This window comes from Pieris napi, chromosome 1, assembly GCF_905475465.1.
Source record: "Pieris napi chromosome 1, ilPieNapi1.2, whole genome shotgun sequence".
In the NCBI taxonomy this organism is placed as follows: Eukaryota; Metazoa; Arthropoda; class Insecta; order Lepidoptera; family Pieridae; genus Pieris; species Pieris napi.
Genome location: NC_062234.1, coordinates 2,896,567 through 2,912,900, shown reverse-complemented (window position 1 = coordinate 2,912,900; position 16,334 = coordinate 2,896,567). Strand labels below are relative to the sequence as shown.

Sequence of the window (16,334 nt, the reverse complement as noted above, 5' to 3'; positions counted from 1 at the left end):
TACAAAATCATAAACAATGTAAGCGTTAAGCTCCACCGTTCATTTATACCAACCTCAAAGCCTTTGTTTAGCAAAAGCGAGCAGACGTCCCAATTATAAAAGGTGCCCGAAAAGCCTCGGATTTACGAAAAAAGTTATTTAAATAAAACCCGCGCTGTGTCGCATAAATTGCCTTCATTAATTTCCGGCCCCACGAAATATTGTCTTGAAAGGATAATCAAATACAAAAACAGGGAAATGGCGGTGCGTCATTTCCATACATTTTACCGCCCCTCCGCCCGCGCTTTCGTCCCATTTCGTCCCCTTTTCCGGTCTCTCCGACCCCTATATGAGTCCTCCAATTACAATTCAACGAGTCAGATTAAGGTTGCATTAGAGAGAACGGTTATTTCTGCAATTATCTATGTTTATACATATTAGACGTGATAACCATTGTTTTTTATCTTTTAAGCTGTAGTTGGGAATGGATTCCAGATTGCTCGTAAAAGCAAAGGAATATTTATTCAAATATGTAGATTCAAGTAACCATGATTAAAATAACATTAATTTAATATAAATATTACGTGTTCATTTAATTAATTTCGTATATTCTTGTTAAGTATTTATCTACCTAGAAATTGTGTAAGTATTGCCAGTTTAATACCTTCTACAAAATATGTATAAGCTTTTAGTGTAAGAAAGAAAGTAAATTGAGACGGTTTTTATATAATATTTACATATTTAAAATAATTAAAAATTTACCATTAGTAAAAAGAAAATTAAAAAGTTTAAAGAATCTTTCCTTCAACTTCGTTTTTGTTCTCTTTGGAGTAGAGACTCTTGGGCCGTGGGGTTCAAGTGCACAGGCGCTAATTAAAGATTTAAGTTGGCGCCTGGTAGATAGTACTGGTGACCCCAGACCTGGTGCTTTACTAGCTCAACTAATAAGTATCGCAATACAGCGATGAAATGCTGCCAGCGTTAAAGGTACACTGCCACAGGAACCAAACTTTATAAATTTGTTTTTATTATTTAAATTTTCAATGATATTATATTGAAAATATTGCATATGAATTCAATGGATTTCTTATCTAGTTTATCTAATTTAAATAGTATTTAAATTTGAATTATGTCTTGAGTGTGCAAAGGTATTTAAGCCCAATGTGATAAAATAATACGCACCAGATTTATAGATAGATATCAGCGAGTCAAAGAAAAAAAATACTATAACATTACGTTCGGGTAATTACGTGCAGGCGTCAAAGCCTACCATCCAAATCCCTCTACTTAAAATTTTGCGCCATCCCTTATTATATCTGTACACAAACTGTTATCTGCTATCAAAATTTAGGCAAATATTCACTTTAATACAAACATTTAGGGCTCAATTTCAATTGCAAGTAGAGTACCGCCGCACTTTTTTAGCCAAACACGATTATAGACCGTAAATATCTATACTTTAGAAGTATTTTCGCGTGAATGCGAATAAATGAACCTTTGAGAAAACACACGCTATGTAATAAAAACATTTATTTTGTCCGTTTGCGAGTAAATATGAGTCCTCTTCCCCTTATATACGATGATTTAGTGCGCCGTAGATTGTTGATAACTCCTTCATATTCGCCGGACGAGCATTATCTTAGTGAATATATGAAACAAATTTGCTTTTTAATGAGTTTTTTGCGAGCGCTCTCGACTGTCTTATGTTTTGAAATACAGCCCCGAGTTTTGGACGATACTCAAAAAGATTTGGCCGTTTTCGTGATAAACGTTTGTTGATAAGCAATTCATTTCTTTTAGAAATGATTATTAACTTTTATATTTCATATAATAAGGCAATATTCTAGCTCTCTCTCTTGTGACAATGGTTGCCGTTAAAATGTCAAAAATGACATTTAAATTTTCGAACTTTAAAATATATCAAAAGGTCACACTGTCAAACTATTGTTGACAATAGAGCTTTACAGCGCAACGTGCAACCCTATTAGTATATAAGTTTAATGAAACTGTGTACAAATCTCATTGTGCGTTATTGGCAAACCAGTTTCTGCAGCTCAAAGTTTGCATTCCGACTACCTGTAGCGTTACAAAATCACCCCTTTCATGGGGTGAACGTCAAGATCGGCAATTGTTTGGCATATTTGACCAATAACGGACAAACTTGTTCTGCAGTGCAAGATAGCTGCGATGTGCAAAAGATAGCTTTAATATGCCATTATTAATAAACGTGTTTTTATACAATGCTTTTGAATTTTTATACTGTCAATGGATACAATGATTTTTGTAGATATATATGAATATTGTTAATTTTGAGCGTATGCATTTCGGCATAAAATTTAATTAAGTAATTTAAGACACTTTCCATTGATAATACAAAAAATAACTTTTTAATAATCCAAACATAAAAATATCAGTAATAAAAAAAATTACATTTAAATTTAAAGCAGTGTAGCAACAGTTTTCTTTTTCTCTAAATTTCTTGTAACACAACAGTGTAGCCACTGCCAGTTTGCCACTTGCTGCACAAGCCAAGGCTTTAGCATGCGAGTCTCATCCCTTAGGTCGTAAGTTCGATCCCCTGCTGTGCACCAATGGATTATCTGTCTTTGTGCATGTGTACATTTAACATTCGCTCGAACGGTGAAGGAAAAAGTTGACGGCGTGCACAGGAGATTGATGACCTTGCCTTTTAGATTGACAAATGATCATGAAACAGATACAGAAATGTAAGGCCCAGACCTATTAAGGTGGTAGCGCCACTGATTAATTTTTATTTAAATTTGCGATTTCAAATTAATCAATACCTATTCCCATAAAAAGGGAGCTCATTCCTGCACACGTTAACTGCAAGTAGGTACCTATTATATTCGCAACCCTTTAGTAATTTTCTTGTTCCTTTATAAGAACTGGATTATTTACTCACGGTAAATGGTTTATAAGCGACATGGATATTTGTTTGACATCATTCGATCATGGTATTTCAAACGTGTGCAGGGTTGTTTGGGAACTGTAACTCAGGTATGTTTTTGCTTAATATTCGTGATTCGCATATATCAGTATTGAGAATAGTGTAATGTACAGACTATAATTATTGTCTATTTTATATTTTTCACATGGTATGGAAAAGGTTGTGTTGTGTGTCCATTATTATTGTATAACTGTATCATAAAAAAGTAAAAATTTGTATAAAAAATAAAAAATAAAATTTGGGGTGGACACCCCTTATCACTTAGGAGTTTGAAAGATAGATAGTAGCCGATTCTCAGACATACTGAATATGTTTAAAAAAATTCATAAGAATCGGTCAAGCCGTTTGGGAGGAGTATGGGAACGAACATTGTGACACGAGAATTTTATATATGTATTAGATAATGTAATTGCAAGAATGTGGTACAAACATGTTATGGTGGTTCAATCTAGAGTTTTATTTCGCATAATATATGCTGCCACACGTAATAGCGTGTAAATTTGTCTAAAAAGGAAATTTACATAGAAGATTTTTCTCAATAATATTGCTATATATTAAGTAATATTTAATAGCCTAAGCATGTATAAATGTGAATAAACATTTTAAATTTACCCCCTTATATGATGAAGAATTATTGAAAAAGAAACAGTTTTGAAAAAAAAAAACGTTTTTAATACAAACATATTTGTCGTTCGCATTTTATATTTCGTCAAACTTTTTACATAACACTAAATAGAAAAAAATCCTCAAAATATTAGGCTTTATTGATTTTAAAGATAAACTACTCGGATACTTTTAAATCTCTTATAAAACATACGTAACGCGAGGTATAAATGTAATAACCACTATAAGGTTAGTAATTTCCATGTCTGAAAAATTCTTTTGAGCTAGACATTCTTTGTTTATTTGAGTAGCATTCACGCACGCCATGTGGTCCGCGAATCCTACGCAAAATGACAACACACCCAAACAATTGTTATTGTGCAAAGAACTTGTGTTTTTATTATGTCATTGTCCTCCATACAGCCTACAATTTTTTTTCCAGCCAGTCTGAATTTTTTTCTTGTAGACTTGTACAGTTTATTATGCTCTGTGCTTAATTTAAAAATAAATAGTTTAATTTAAGAAGGGTTAAAGTTAGGAAGGCAATGCGTATTATTCAAAAGTCTTGCCATCGATTTTCGGTAATTGATTTGGAAAAATGCGTGATTTATGCGTTTGATTTTAATATAGTACATATTTGTAAGCACAAATTATTGATTTATTTGGTTGTAAGTTAAACGATAAGATAATTTGCAAACACGAAAATATCCTGTTGGCTGAAATTGGTATCAAAACCGTTTTGGTTACAGATCATGGCGCGAAAACTTTTCATTGATGCCCCGCCATTACTGAAAAGAAACAAAAACTGGCGGTCGCTTCAAAAATGGAACAATAACCTCTAACTCGGCCACGGGCACAGATAAAAAGACTACTTCGATTCGATATTGGGAACGCATTGACGAGCATCATTCCGACGCGCGGGAAAGTGAGGAGAATGAAAAAGGTTACCACTCAAAACACGAGGGATTTTTATGTTTATTTATTAGAAAACTTTTCAACGTTCCTCTTGTTTAAAACATTCAGTTTCACAAAATGCTTCACGATTTTATCACACTGAAAAATAATAACAATGTTACATACAACTATATATTATTGTAGACATGCCTACTTTCTTTGCCTTTAATTGAAAAAAAGAAACGGCGAGAATGATTTTAATTGAACTCATTTAAAACTGGCTTACACCAAATCGATAGAAAACCAATATCATGTTTTGTTGCTCATTGTTTTAGTCCCAGCTGTCTTTACTTAAGCATTACTTTTACAAATATTGATTTTGTATAGCGTTCCACACTTTTAAAACATCATAGTTTGTCATAGATTTTTTAACGTCGTAGAAGTTTTGACTAATGCGTTCTAATTTTAAATTGTTGAGTTAACTAATTACGCAAACACATTGCAGTGAAACGCCGCCATCTTGAATTCGCGAGGCGTCACACCGACCTTTTGTTAAAAAAGGTCTAAGTATAATACATACGTACCTATTATGTGGGAGACAGCAGTGATTAACTAGAGATAGGGTCTAAACGAAAACCCACCCTATTGTTTGCTAACAAAGCCTGTTTTTATCTGTGCAATTTTTTTATTTTTTGTTTTACATTTGGCGCGTAGGGATCGCTGAGGCACATTTAGCGGTCCCTCCCTCGTAGGGATGAGATTTCTTATGTGGCAATATATTATTATTAATATCTAGGGGTAAATTCAGAGGCCGTTAAACAAAGTAATTTTGTTTATTGCGTCTCGGTTTAATTTTTCGTAGTCACATAAAATTTTAACCCTTTTTTGTTGTCCATTGTTTCAAATAATTAATGATGATGAAATTGCTAAAATAGGAAGAAATATCTAAAAAAGCTCATAAAATTAAAAACGTAAACGTTATAGACAGTAACTGTAATAGACATAGATAAAGAGTAAATATAAAACTTATAGGGTTGGGTTATAACAAATTTATTAAAAGCATGTTTAGACTTTTTCTCTACTAAAGTCCTCATTAGACACTCGCGATTTCAAGACGACACTAATATTATATACACCATTTGTTAAATATTTTTCATTGATAACGGCAATAGTTTTTCCATATTTTCTTTGCACTCTTTGAATCATTTAAGGTCACTTGTTAAGTCTACACCCTTAAATAATTGTAAAATAGGATTAAAAATATATTCCATACAAAATCAGATTAAGAAAATTAATTTACAATAAAATAATAAAATTTGCCAGTTTTACACGTACTTTTAGAAATATATTTTTTGTAATTGCTGTCATCTGTATCTGGCAATATTTTTACAACTAATTTGTATTTGTAATCTGTGTCTAAATACTTCCGTAAACAAATAATGGCGGTTTGAGTCACTTCCAAACCATTTTGATTAGTTCTCTCTGACGAGATTTTGGACAAAGTTACTTTAGAAAAAATAATACTACAGATAAGGTGACGCGGTCTTTAGTTCTTGCCTGACTTAATTAATAAAAAAAAACAATTTAAGCATATTTAAAACCATCATTAACACAAAGCAAAGATATTAATCATTTTGACACTGTCCATTTTATAAAAATAAATGTTACAAATTCCAACTCTGAATTGTTAAAATAGAAATATACATAGGTAGTCCCGCCATTTTCAAAGTGATAGTGTGTGCCAATAGCCCATATTCTAACTCTAAACGTGTAAGTAGTCTTTTTCATCAAAAACAATACTATGTTCAACATACACCGTTTGAAAATGTTTGTGAAAAATATTTGGTTTATACAATGCTGCTAGAAAATAAATTGATACAAATTCAATTCGTTTTTATTTTCATACTTTACTATGACATATACACATATATATATATTCATTTTAATATAAGTAATACTGAATTCAATATACAATATATATATAATTTTAAAAGTATATACAAATTCTTCATAATAGGGATAGGTACGTAGGTACGTGTGTTAAATGTTGATTTTATTGAAATAATATTTCAACCATACCTACTGTTGCCAAAAAAGTAGTTTAAAACCCTAATACAATTTTTATTTATAGTATTCGCATTTTTTTTTATAACTACAGTACAAATTGACCGACAAGTGTAAGACAATTTAGTACATAGTGATTTTTTTTCTTACATATTTGTGTCTGACATTTTTAAATCAAAATTAAACGACGTAGTGATACACAATTTAAAAGAAAAATAAACGCAATATATTAAAATAGTGTATAACTGTCTAGTTAACCCAACAAACGCTAAAATATAAAGATAAGTACCTACTGTAGGTACTAATATTGATATTATTAGGAGGTTTATTATATATCTATATACTAAACTTTAATATCAAACCTTAAAAAAACTTACTAACACTTACTAAACCTTATTTAAGGTATAAACAATAATTAAGACAAGACGACCTACGACTCACCAACTTACTAAATATATATTAAAATTTCATAAAAACCAGTCAAGCCATTTCGTAAGAGTTTGGTTACTATCTATCACAATAATCCTGCTATAAGCCTTACATATCAATCGTTTCGAAGTTTAATTAGGTTTTGAAAATACTAACCGAAAAGTAGGCAATTTTTTTTATAAAATTTTAATTCTTATATCAAATATAGGTATTATGTTTATAATTCGAAGGCTCTGTCTCTGCATTTGTGCTGGCTGTACATTATCTATTGATAAAACTATTAAATGTTTCGTCTCTATCACACTTGACACTTTACAAATACATAAATGAGACAACCATCTTCAACAATTTGGACTAATGAAAACCGATAATTTTTTGGCTTAACTATTTTCGGATATACGATCAGGAGGAAGAACATTATGTAACACTAACACTATATGGAGGAAATAATTCTAAGACTTTGAAACGTGAAATACCTAGTTCAAATCAGTCCTGTAGAGCTAACAGGACTGATTTGAACTATTTCACCGTTAGAACCCTACGATACATAAAAAAGTTATGGTTTTGTATGAAATTACGATACTGTAAGAAAAACTCAATAAAAATCCCTAAATCGCGTACCTACGCCATAATTATTGGCAATAGAGCATAACGATGTAGTACAGTTTTATAGACGACGTCATTATCTACAAAAAAATCGTCATAGTCGTAGAATAGTGAGGGATCTGAAAAATAATAAACTTTACAGGGCAGCCATTTCAAAATAAAATAATCATGTTAGTTTTTGTCATAACTATTTTAATTCATTTTCTGTTATTATGAATATTAGCATACAAGCAAACAAAAGGGTTTGTTTTGAAACAAAATAGTATATAGCCGTATAGTTATGTAGCCGTAACATTTAGTCAACGTAGTATCCAAATATGATAAAAAGTGGATTTTTTTCAAATCCGACATTGTTCTACGATCATGACGAAATATTCTTTTTACGTTTCAAAGTCTATGTACCAAAGCTATATCGAACATCGTGCTACGACCCAATGAATGCGGGTGGAACCGCCGAGAACAGAACTAATTAAAGACAATATTATTGACAAACTTTGTTCTTTTGTCCTGTCGCCTTACAAAAACACAATTGGAGTCGATGCCACAATCGCTATCATTTTACAATACCATTGAGGCAACACAACGTCCCTTTGATCTAAGAATATTAAAAATCCCGCTATATTAATGCTGAAAGTCAAAACTATAGTTCGATTTTTATATTGAATATTAGGTGACAATAAAACATAGTACATGAAATGCTTCGCGTTTATTTATCCGTAAAGTGTAAATATGTATAAATTATAAGCATTGGAACAAGCCAAATTGTACTTTAATATACAGTGATAAGGTTTAAAGTTTTATAGCATTTGGTTTTTATCTAGCGGCCTAGTTTAACGAGGGTGACTATTTTTCTATTGTCAGGGGTCTATTATGCGAATACATATTTATTTCGTGTTCAACTAGGATTGGTGAATTGTATATAGACATTTGGAGAGGAGGTTAATATAACCATGATCTAACTGTTGGTTGGTAATACTTTCTCTTAAGTGTTGTCTGGAAGAGATTATTAAGGCCATTGCAGCTTTACTTCCTGATTTACGCATTTAAAATGTATACAAAAAAAATGGTTGTCTGTAAAGTCGGTTTTCGGACAATAGTTTAACGTGACAACTTTATAACAAAACATTGATGAAATTTTTGATTGCATACTTTTATGAATAAAATTGAATTATCACTATTTTGTATGGATACAAAAAAGGAGTGAATCCTCGAACCATAGGCCTATCGAGGGGAAGAGAGATAGATAGCGCAAGCGTACAATGCGCGTAACGGGACAATGAGCGTAACAGGACAATGAGTCATGCTTTTCCGGACGCGTTGTCACGTCAAATTGTTTTTGATGATAATTTAAATTAAATTATTTAGGTAACACAAAGTCAATAAAAAATTGAGAGAGAAATTAAACAAAATGAATTTACATTTACTTGAACTTCTAAAACTAAGGTCTTAGAACAGATGAGAAGCACGAAGGATAGTGTTTTGTTTTAGAAGTTTGCTTTTTATTTTTATGGAGAACGCAACGTGCAGGAGGGTCACCTGATTTTAAGTGATACCACTTCTGGCACTCACATTGCCAGAAGGCTTGTAAGTGAGTTGCTAGTTCTAAAAATATAATATAAAACTGTCACTCGAATGTTATTAAGATAAATAATTAATATTATAAAAAAGCTTGATTTTATTGAACTTTTTTAACGGTTATAAATGGGAATTACATTACATACGATGTTTCCAATGCTTTTCAGCAATCGTGGTCAACGAGACCGGCGACATCCAGTTGGGTTCTAGTTAGTAATAAAATCTGATATCTAATAGTAAACATTAATTTAATGTACCTAGTACCCGTAAAGATATTTCCTAAATTGAAATCGTAAATTATGATTGAAATCATTATTATGAGGAGCAAAATATTGAAGGAATGGTAGCCTAGAGACGGAAAACGAATTAGAGGCCGGCAACGCAAAAGATGGGAGGACGAACTCAAATTAACAGTAGGCTACAACTGGAGAATAGTCACAAAGGATAGAGAACAGTGGGAAGGGTTAGAGGAGGCCTTTGCCAAGAGGCACACTGAACTCCGAGATATACAGTAGTGAAAATATATTTAACAGTTTCGGAATATAAAGGCTATATTATTGTGTACGATTTTTTTATTGAAGTAAAACTTCTTTATCGGGGTTGGAAAAAAATTTAGTGTAACATTTTTTCGTTACGCGTCACGTTTTTCGGTTACGCGCCATGTTCCTTTTTGAAGTCAAACTTCTATATCGGCGTTGGAAAAAAATTTACCGTCACATTATTTATTATTTATTATTCGACACTTAATATTTTAATGACAATTAAATTCATTAAATTCCTAACATATCTTCCTTTTTCCGTCCCTCTAAGTATCGGAAATCTAAACTTTTAGATTTGTATAAATATGAACAACACTTCAAGATTAGTTTGCCACTGAAGTTTCACTTCTGACATGTACTTTGTACACACACACTTTTTTATTTATATTGTCACACCTTTTACCCTTTTTTTTACAGTCCTAACATACCTGTCTCGCTTCAACTACTTTCATTACATTCACCATGCATTCTCGTCGTGTATGGGAGCTTTGAACTTGTCCCTTTTGTAGTACCTCTTGAATTGGTCCAGGTATGTGCGAAAAGACTACCCAACCCGATTTCACCATCCACTGTTGCCTCTTATATACCAGTCAACCGCTTCTCATTCATCCGTTTTTATCCTTGCCATTACGTCCTCTTTAATATGTACGAGTATTATAACGATATTAAAATATTATTCTATAAATAATATAAATTCTCGAAGCACAGTTTTTTTTGACGGCATTGTGCAGAAAATATATGTATGTTACTAAAAATAAATTACAGCAAACATTCAGCTAAATTGTTAATTATTTAAAATAAGCGTGCCCGTGACAATTATTTTATTTGTGAATATTTTACGTTACTTGTATTTTTATAATATTAAATAAATTTTTATAATACATGATTCCGAACGAACAATTTAAAAAAAATTCACTTATAATTCTTACTAATTTCATAAAGTTAAGTCATTTTTCCATTTAGATTTATCAGATATTAAATAAATAAATGTACGTAAACGCCTCTCACTGATAAGCTACTGCTTTATTATTTATTTATTCACTTGTTTTATGTCATAGAATTCTTAAAATATATCAACTTTATCTTTAAAAAAAATTCTTACTTGCTTCTTATATAGTTTTACGCATGCCTAGTGCTCTTATGAATTAATGAAATAAATGTGTATTTACAGTTATACTCGATAAAATATTAAACTCTATAATCAAATAATTATACATGCAAAATTAGGCATGCCTAGAAACTGTTATAAACAATGAAACTACTACTATTGAAAAAATTTGAACTTTCCAACAAAATGTTTTTCTACCTATACAACATAATTAAAAATAAAATTTGTCTTAAAGTTTTTATTTATAGTTTTAAATACATATGTCTAAAATGTAAATTTACACATTTTTGACATAAAAAAGCAGGTTTTAATTAACATTAAAATTAAAAGCGTCGGCTTTTGTTTTAAAGAATATGGTACAAAAATATTATGTATAATCTAAATTTCGCATAATCTGTCACACATGGCGCGCAAATTTACATAATTAAAAGGTAGTATAAAATACTATAGTAATTATGTATTATCCTAGACAATTCTTATACCACTTTAATTTTACCTAAACAATAATATATACTAAGGCGATAGAATCCCCATTCAGTCTTTCATATCAATGTTTGATGAAGCAATCGTTAGGAGATCAAATCCCGGTTGGAATATTGTGTGGCATTTAGTTCAGTTCCGGAATGCTACGGAGGGAATTGGTATGCGAGTGTGATTGTCAATAGTGATTCATATGTGGTAAAAATGCTTTTTGACTTTCGTAGTGTTAAATCCAAAAATTATATTGCATGCTATATTTGTATGGTTAATAATAGAAAATATATGGAATACCAGCACTGAGCTTATAACTACATATGAATTTTTGGTAAGATTCATGTTTGTGCGTGAAAAAAACAAGAGTGTTAAAAGATATTAAGGTATTGGAGTTTCTTAACGGCTGCCATTGAGGTCAGGGTTTTGTTATTTTTGAAACACAGCGTAAATTATTTAATTCTTGTAAAAATAATCTTGTTCAAAATTTTACTGATATCTATAAAATAATGTAATTAAAGTAGTAAAATAGACTTTTTCCAAATTAATCTTTCAGGTCCTGTATAAGTTTAGTGTAATGTATAAACGTAAAGTTTACACTACTCCACGATAGATGGCAGTTAGGAAATATAAATTTTGTACGTACTTAATTTTGTATAGACCAGTATATAATACGACCTATGGTTAAATAAAAATAGTCAGCAATTTTTTATATATATCACTATTTCATTAAAAATTGTTTAAAATGTAGTTCTTAAGTTATTCAATAGGTGGCGCTAAACACAACCATTACAGCGTATCTTCAATCGTAATGAAAACTGAGTTAAGTTTATGTGCAAGTTGCAACAGTTGCTATTGTTAGAAATGTTGCATGATTAAATAGGTCTGTAAATTTTTTTATGTTTATTATTGAATATAAGATCACTTATAATAATAACTTGTAATTAACTAAGTTATAAGAAAAGTCTAATATAATAAAATACTGCCAAAAAAAACTTAAAATCGCAATTTAACTTACACCAAAGTACTGTTTTACAATAATTAGTTACTTAAGAGTGACCAAATAATGAGATAATCCACCAGATAAGGCACAAGAGTAGTTAAGATGTGAACTTTATAAGTAAATATATATTCTGTTCTAGACTTTCTAAAATATTTAACATGTTTGCTGGTTTACAAATTAAGAGGATACAAGATTGTTGCCAATGTTTTAAACTAGAGGGCGCTACGCAAGAATATCTTTGCGATTGACAACTTAGTCTCGAAAACTACTTTTTATCAGCTAACTTTCTTTAATCTATCAAAAATATATTAATTTAGTATAGTGGCTCCTTTATATATTATTTAAAACTCACCAAACACATTATATTAAATACACGAAATACGAATATAATGTCTTGTTCGATAATAAACGCTCCCAAGTGTATAAAGTATTAAATATTATTTGTTTAATTTTACCCTTTATAAAGAGTTATTTTACTGTGATAAATATATTTTATATGTATATATTTCTATTAAGTCATACTTAATTCCCATCGCCGATTTAAATTATTATGATAATTAGCCAATCGGTAAAATTTGTTGATATTATCGCTTAAGCTTTTAGTTATTAGTTATATTTACTTAATCGAAGTTGAGTGGGCGATTGCAATCCTAGGGTCGTGATTTCAATTCCTGGCTCGGCAGGGTGAACCTTTATGCCCGCGTGCAACACCTACACGCCTATGAAATTGAAATGCTTCTTTAAGCATTTCTGTCATTTCTTGTGTCTTTAAACAGTGGCAATCTGAAGTCGAGAAACATTAGTATCTTCTTTAATAGAAATAGCCATTGTCTAAATCCTCTTTTAGCAGGATTTCTACCCAAAGCACTTTCGTGAAGATTACTGTTTGTTATTGTAGACAAGAGAGGACGGGCTGGAGCCATAGGAGATATATCAACACTAACTCAACCTGTGCTGTCAATATTTGAAAATAGACTTTTATTTAAAAAGGCTCTATTTGCAAACGAATAGTTTACGTTGAACAATTATGTAAGGCCGTAATTAATCAACGTGAATACCGCGGGAGGCAGGTTGCGTTATTGCATAGCTCTATTTACTCTAGCGGTGACATCTCATTATATACTCTGCCTATGTATACACGATCAGTTATCTAGGACGTTTGCACGCAAAAATCTAGTACTAGGTGCTTGCCCCCGGCGCCACGAACACAGCCAAACGTCACCCGCACCCACACAGATGCACGCAAGGAATAAGTTCCGCGTGCTAGAAAAAGACAGATTCAAAAAACACCCGTTGGTATGAGGCACTGCCCCCAAAAAAAGCACCAAAAACGCAATCTGCGCAACTTTCCGGCGCAGAATCGTTAACGACTCACGTTCTCTTTATCGTACACGCCGTGCCTCCTATATTTCTATTTTTTCTCCGTCTACCATTAGACGTAAGACAATTTTTATTGCGATTGAATTAGGACCTTATTATTTGGCTGGTAGAGCGTTTTTGACACGGCAACTCATGGCGTATATCTTCAGCGTCGGCCGCATCACGCACACATTCCCACCGGAACAGAAAATAACGATCGCATTTTTGCCCGAAAAGGACGGACAGATGGCTGAAAAGAGAAGAAAAAAACGACGACCATTTTGCTTGGCGCACCTACGACGCGGCGAGGTGAGGTTTATGTATGCTATCTTTTTTCGTGAAAAAAATCCAACCAAAACAAATGCACGTGGCGAGTGTTATGACCGAGGGCCGCTTGGAAAAATTCTCGACTCTGCTAAGAGATGCCGTTGTTAGCGCATTTTTTTCAAGCGATTTAGTTATGAAAAAACTCTGTGGTGGCGCTGATGTCGATGCGGAAACTTTTAGAGAGATTGTTAATTGTACGAATGTTTTTGATCCTTATTTAATTGGTTACTTTTTTGGTAACCAATTTAATGCAATACTAATATGTTTTTAACTTTTTATCGGTAAACAAACCAGTGGTGCTACAACCTTTTTAGATCTAGGCCTCAGATTTCTGCATCTGTTTCATGATAATTTTTTCAATCTAATAGGTAGATGAGCAGCCTCTTGTGCTTGACACACTCCATCGACATTTCGGGTCTAATGCAAGTTGTTTCCTTCACCGTTCGAGCGAATATTAAATGGCACATAGACAGAAAGTTTATTACACAACATGTAATTTAACAAGGCCTACGGGACGATAGGAGTTGTATAAATGTATAGGTAGTTGGTTTTAAATATATATATAACCTTTTTTAAATAGTTTAGGGTAAACAATTACTGTTTAATATAGTTTGTTTTATTTTTAATAGTGATATTTCCAACGCACTTCCATTTTTGGAAAGAAAATATTTGAGGAGCAACAGCAAGCTTTAGCCCAAAGCAAATGCAAGCAAATTAAGGCATAGTTTTGCAAATAAAACTCCACTTCATTTTATAGTTCTTTATTAACGTTTTCGCTTAAAAATGTATATCAACAATGTAATTTACAAGGTACACATATAATATCATCAAATTTATTTTGTTCGTTAGATATGTTACCATCCTTTTGTGTTTCCAAATGTGTGAGTTATTATTTAATTTATAAATATATATTATTTGAGTATCCCCCGAGTATTGTAAATAGTCTGGAGTTAAAAGGTTCTAATTCGTATGTTTATATTAAATAGACAATAAAATTAATATTCATTAGTAGCCTAGACAATTAGCTGTACAAATAGTAATATAAATGAAAAATAATAAGCATGAATAAGAATAATTCGTAGAATTGAATTAAACTTTTTTTTTTATTATTTTGTTTACATCGTGATGTTTCAATAATCGACTAATAATAACGAGTGTCTTTGACGCTCGATCGATCGACGATCTATTCTATGATCTCTCTGTCTCTTCCAGGCAACACTAGATATAATTTTATATTTATAAGATTTTTTGTTATTAAGGAGCGTAAAAATAATTTTAATAAACTAGACAATATCTATGATTACCCGTAAATGGTAATTTTACTACAATCTTAGCCCAATAAAAATGATTTAGTAGCATTTCTTTTATATAAGCGGGTGCCAAGTAAAAAACTTTCTACTGCTGTTTTGCTGTTTTGAAATCCTGTACGGTTTCAAAAAAGCGTGTCATACGAGTGTTTCCTAGTCTCGGATTAGTATTGGTTCAGTGTTACATTTCTTAAATAGATGCCACGCAGTGAGAACCTATAGCCCCCCACCCCAAGAAGTAATTCTGTAGGAAATAGGGTAAATAGTTTTCTTGGTATCAAAACCTTCTAAGTGATTTTTGAAAATAGGAATTAGTAAGCGTATCGTTCTTTTCGTTTTTAAATCGTAGATATTTTTTTGCAATTGAGTTGTTTATCTATAGTATACAAGATATCTCTATCTAATAAAAGCAATCTTTGGTGCAGCAACTATGGGTTTGTATTTTAAAACTAGACTACTTGACTACCTTGTATTATTATAGGAAAAGTACCATATTTAGTTTTGGCAAGATTTAAAGTTAAGCCAATAGAATTATTTAATAACAGGGGCGACTTAACTTCCAAGTAGGTTCACTAAAAACTAACGGTATCGTCCGCAAAAGTTACAATTCTTTTTTGCTTACATAAAACAGGGGCAAACGGCAGGAGGCTCACCGGGCTTAATGCCAGAGGGCTCGCGAGTGCGTTGGCGGCCCTTTATTTCTTGCATTAGTTAAGATTGCATATGGTAAACATATAGGCTAGGATAATTATTGGTTCGAGCACTTGTACCATTACGTGTTTGACATTTTTTTTATAGAACAGGGGGCAAACGGGCAGTAGGCTCACACAGGGAAAGTAATATCCCATGGACACTCTCAATGCCAGAGGGCTCGCTAGTGCATTGCCGGCCTTTTTAAAATAACACGACATACAAGAGACATGAGTATCGACTCTCAATCTTACCCTTATGTTTCGACGTGTACGGGCGTGTATCTTCCATTTAGATACATCAACTCCTAGTTATATGTTATAGTGCGAAAATATTTTTGTCTTAACGCTAGAACGAACGTGACCGTTATTTTAATACAATACATTAAAGTATTATTCTAAAAGCCGTGTGA

The 16,334-nt window shown here is 31.9% G+C and overlaps 1 long non-coding RNA gene across 1 annotated transcript; it reads left to right on the top strand.

The window, feature by feature from the left end:
* The first annotated feature begins 2,922 nt into the window (after positions 1 to 2,922).
* Positions 2,923 to 6,331, top strand: LOC125054358. Its single transcript, XR_007117702.1, has 2 exons — positions 2,923 to 2,997; positions 4,300 to 6,331. It is a non-coding gene; the product is annotated as an uncharacterized LOC125054358 (long non-coding RNA).
* The last annotated feature ends 10,003 nt before the right edge of the window (positions 6,332 to 16,334 follow it).